The sequence below is a fragment of the Apium graveolens genome, chromosome 3 (genome assembly GCF_009905375.1).
Source record: "Apium graveolens cultivar Ventura chromosome 3, ASM990537v1, whole genome shotgun sequence".
NCBI classification, from domain to species: Eukaryota; Viridiplantae; Streptophyta; class Magnoliopsida; order Apiales; family Apiaceae; genus Apium; species Apium graveolens.
The window spans coordinates 2,846,382-2,852,381 of record NC_133649.1 but is presented as its reverse complement, the minus strand read 5'-3'; positions in this window follow the sequence as shown (position 1 = coordinate 2,852,381).

The window sequence follows — 6,000 nt, the reverse complement described above, 5'->3', positions numbered from 1 at the left end:
ACGATATTATCTTGATCAATGGAAACATTTATTCTCATCAAATATGATATTGCAATAGTTTATTTTATATTGAATTCTCTTCCAAATTGTATGAATGTGAAAAAATATTGGAACAACAAATGGAATATCTATTGCAAATTTTTCATGGGAAGATGACTAAACATGGATTCCAAAAAAAGACATAATCTATTAAATACAACGGTTATTAGAAATTTTCTACTGTGATGATATTATAGCGTAAAATACAAAACTAAACGTTCATACAAAAATACTTTGTGATAAATTAGCTGGAATAAGTCTTAATATTTCAAAATCAAATGTTTTTGTATTAAATTTAAGCCTTTACCATAGGGTTATAAAATTAATACAATAAAATCAATAATAAATATATTTATTATATTCTGTAGTTGACATGTTTAATAATTAATAGACATTTTATAACGATTGTTCGAATTACTTTCTTCGTCATAACTTTAGACATAAATATAATAAGTCTATAAGCCTATTATTATTTTAATTCAAGTTACAATTACAAAACATCTTATTACAGTAGCATATATAATACACCTCCAAAGATTTAATAAATATACCAAATACTTTTTTTAAACAATTGAATGCTTATAAATGAAGATATGAGAGAACATGTATAAAAAATATGACACATAATCTATTAAAAAAATTTATTAGTGCTGTGTATTTTAATAATATAAATAGTAATTTTATAATCCGTATTCAGGCATATTCAGACAAATAAACTTCTTCAAAATTATTCAAAAATATTTTATAGTAAAATTATGTTAAAACTGCGGCATAATGTTTTCTAACTTAAATTTTAATATTGGAAAAATAAAATAACTTAACATTCTTCTCGATTGTAAGTTTGTAAAATTAATTTTTTTTTTTCAAATACGTAATTTGAATGCATACTTAAAATATGTAATATTACTTAATATTTATAATTATGTACCTAACATGTAAATTTTATTACATCTTTTCCATTAAATAAGAAGTTATTGTAATTACACATAGAGAACCGTGTTGATTGACTTTTGTTCACTGGATCAAAATAAACCCTGCATGCAAAAGACCATTCTCATCAATACTAACACCGAACAAAACTCCAAACTCGGCACAAACAATCGTCAGGGGACTTTTGATTTTCATCATTCTACTCAAGTCATGGAGGTATGTATACTCTGTCATTCAATTAGTAATCTGATGAATGTAGATAAATCTACGTTTTATTAATTGAATTTGATTTGATCAATCTTGCTCATCTTTGTTTACATATAAGTATTCTGAATAGTCTACATTCATGGTGCTATGAAATTAGTTATTGACATTAAATAGATTTGTCATTGTAATCTGATGAAAAGATTATGTATTGATTCATATTGGGTATTTTTGTATACAATATTGCCATATTATATATTGACTTATATGTTGCAAAATCATTGTAAATTGTTTAAGTATGTGGTTTATACAATGAAACTGTTCTTAGTCGAAGTGTATGTTGTGATCTTGGGATAGTTGGTTATGTGTTGGGAAAGTCAGTAGCATATTACACATATGTATATTGATTTCTAATCTATTATGTTGCAATGAAAAAGTATTGCCATCTGTATATTGACTTACATGGTGCAAAAAAACCTTGTAAATGTTTTAAGTACCTGGTTGATAGTCACAATACGTTTTGTCTGGAAGGGATTGTTGTGATTTTTGTCTAAAACTATTATGTCCCGGGACAGTCATTAACAATGTTGAGTCTGGTTTTTTGATTTCTAACCGTATCCCCCATGACTGCCTCGACTTAGCCATTCATTGAACTGATTTTTGTTGAACTCAACATGTTTTACTAATTAGAATATTATAATATTTTTGTAGTTGATAATAATAACTATTTTTATTATTCAAACGCAGCATACTACCTCTGACCCTGTGAAGATTCCATCATTCATAGTTCCGTTTGATCCAACTATGCTTGAATTGGTAAATAACTTTATATTTTGTGTGAATATGTGATCGTGCTTGTTAATTGAATTATTAAAAGGCTCTTTATTTACGGTTGCAGAAATTACCAGCCACTATTGTTAATCAATATGGTGGCAAACTTGTTGTTACTGGACACATAATGCTACCAAATGGCGAGAAGCTAGATTTCACTTATGATAATAAGAGTGGCAACCTAATTGTACTTGGGGAACTCATCCAAGTTTACCCAAAAGGAAGTGCTTGTAAGCTTCTTCTATGTTTTGAATCTTCAGGAAATTACCGGGGTCACATATTTGATAAGACTGGGTGTGAGATAAACTATGTCAAGCCTGAAGATCCAAATTTCTATGCGGCAAAGAGAGGTAATACTGTCGTATGCTCTTCAATATTTGGTTACACATTGGAAAGCCGATCTTAAGTCATTATCATTATTATACTGTTTAATACACATGATCAGCCAATGTTGCTGGAGCTGGAGTTAAAATTCTAGTTAAAGCTACTGAGAAAACAATCTATGATGGCATAGTTGTAAGTTATTTTCTCATTAGCTTGTAATATGTTATGCAAATGTGCTTTTTTTTACAAAATATAAAAACATAAGATTAATTTGATCTAACTCCTATTGCAGGATATTCCATATCCTTTTGTGTCACAATATGGCAAGCATATCCCAGAAGTTGTTCTCTACTGTTTCCCTTTGGATACAATGTTTACAGGTTATTTTTCCGATTATGAGAAGCGGTTCTTTGGTCTCTATAAAATTCCACCAAAACTTAGCCTCAATATGGGAGATTTTATAGTGTTCACAAACTGGGAAGCTGGTCGGTTTGATGCTTTCATTTTTGACAAAGATGGAGTGCAGAAGTTGTTTGAAGATTAGACCCTAGAGGCTGGTGAAAACTCTACTAATAACAAAATTGTAATACAATATGGTCATATTAATTGACAATAATTGCTTACCTTACATAACTTCTTTTTTACTTGATTAAAACATGATTGTTTGATTACATTCTTTCACACACATCTAAATCTTGAAATGATCTTTCTCTTGATGCAGAGAATGACCAAGAAACACTTCAGGGATAATTCAATGGAGAGGAATTGGTCTGAATACATCTCATTATTATGCTTGCATTTAATGAGCATTTATAATGTTTGTAACTTATACTCTCGATTTCAAGACATGTAATGTTCATACTTTAGCCAATTTTTGTGGCATGGATTTAATTCGTAGACGCAATGCGTACATAATGGGATTTGTATGACTGGCTATTACTGAATTTAAATATTATGTGATAACTATTGGGTACACACGCCATTGGGCATATAGACTGATTTCTTCCATACTTCAATTAAGGTACTTACCTAATCATAACATAAATTCATGGCATAAAAATACACCATTTTGTATATTTTAAATTTGTTCAGTTACACTTGATTTGTTAGACATTAATATGGGTTTGGTATCAGTACATCATTAGCTACAAATCAGGGATACTTTTAGTCAATGAAGTTTTCCAACTATTCACGTCAAATAACTTTAAGGTTATTTTAATATGGCATAATCCCAAGTTCTCCACAAAAAGGGCAAATTATGTAGTCTGATCAATATTTTAATTGTGGAAGTGACATCACAAAATCTATACTTATATAATTGCTGTATTTATCATATTCTTATTATTTATAACAAAAGATTGTGTCATACAATCTATCTTGGAATATATACCACAATAATGTCATTTACATGTTCAAAACATATATATTACAGATCATTGTCATGTAACTTTAAACAAAAGGACAGAACAACAATAGAGCATTCATTATCAAGGCTAGAAATAACATAAGTTCAACTACCAAAGGTTTTAATTTTGTACTAAAATTAAATAAAAGTGCAACAGATCAATCACAAACATCACCCAGCAAAATCTTGAACAAAAGTAGTTGCACTTTGCAATGACCAGAACTTGAATTCCAGATATGTGACATGGTTAAGCGTGCATGATAGAAATCACCTTCTTCACTGTACTTTTCCTTAACAGTCAACTCAGAAAGTGAATACCTAAGCTCTTCACCAAAAGGATTCCCTTCAATCCTGTTGATCGGGTCTTTATTTATAGCATTTGGACAAAATTTAGAAACAAGAAGTAGATTATCTACGTCTGATATGTTATAGTATATATCTTCAAGCAAATGAACAATGTCTAATAATTTCGATCTAAGATCAAGGATTGCAAGAATATGAGACATTTCTTCAACAACCCGATCTCTTTCATATGGTCTGTAAACTGCTCTAAAAAACACATAACTAAAATAAGATGGGAAATGATTAATGGAGAGAAAAGAGAGAGTTTGAAGATTATGATCCACATTGTTGCGCATGAAAAGCATTCGAACCGAGTTATAAAACATAGCTTGCTCAACTTCCAGAGAAATGGCAAAAAGAATGAAACCATGGAATTGGTCACGCCGAACTTCTAGATAATGATTATGGTACTGGTATAGAGCATCCCAGTTGAGCTTCTGCAACATCTCCTTAATTTGTATTCAGCTAGATTTGGTATAGTAGGCCATCAGAAACTTTCCGAACATCTGAAAGCTATCAAGATCGTGTATTAAGAAGCCAAACAATATAGACATAATGTCAGTATTGACGGTGAAAATGTTAAAGTTTGGCATGATGAACTGAAGAGAGTATTTTGTGCAATGAAGAAAAATAGAATTTTAACTGATTGTGATAAGGTCTATAAATAAGAAAATGTTCTACAACTATTATATATGTAATTGATAGCACACTTGGAGCTGAGCAAGTTTGTGAGAAAATAAGATGCTTTCTGTATTCCAAATACTAGAGTTAACTGAATTGAATGTGAATAAAACCTTTTCATTTCCTACTCTACTTTGTAATTGTTTAAAAGTATGTAAATTTAGAAAAACGTAAAGTAACAATGGGGGTTTCTTGGATTATTGGAAATGAATACTACATCATTATGACTTGTTGTAATCAAAATAATTTTCATTATATATTTGCCTTGTGAAAATCAACATAATCATGACTCGAATTGATAAACGTGTAAGTAAGAAAGATACAACTTTATAGATATGGGTCAAATTTAGTGATGGACAATGCATGTAACATCAAATCATTATCTTTTACAAAAAACATTTTTCACAATTAAGATAAATATTTGCATTCATATATATAACCAAACTGTACAAATTTGTTACATATTCACATATACATACTTAACAGGAACAATCACAAACTATTGAACATGCTTAGAAATTCACAACCTGTCCATCTTGAACAGGTTCAGGGTCATTAATCTCAACATCCTGAAATTGTGCTCGTGGAGGGCCAAGACCTAAATCCATATTAAGAAATTCTTGAATGTTGTCAACAGGCCGGTCCAATGTCTGCAAATCGTGCAGATTTTGTCTACCAATTGATGCCAGACGTCTTGCAACAGAGTTCCTCTGCGGATGTACCAAATTAATTTCATAACGAATGTTATGATCATTAAGACGTGAAAGGATACATCTGAATGTACTCCTAGTATGTGGTGTTATTCCATCCTCTCTATAATACTTGCATTCACGGTAAGCCTGGATATTATCAGTCTCAATGATAACACGTTCGTACTGGTCTTGAAATGCTCTACGCATTCCTATCAAAACAGCCCATAAGGCACTATTAAGATTATTAAGCCCAGAATGGTGCCATATGTTAATCGAATAAGAAGACCATTTGAATCTCTCACAACAACGCCAATGCCATTTCTATTCTGACCTTCAGGAGCATTCTGAATAAACTCACTGTGAACATTTATCTTCATCCAACCTTGAGCAGGGAATTGCCATACACGTTCAACATGTTCCATGATTTACGTATTTCTTTGGGTTCAATCAAAGGTTGACAGACAACTAATCTCAAATATAATGACATACTTCTATAAATACAAAATACAATGGAAAGATGTGACTATTGGGGAATGGCTACCAATTTGTGAC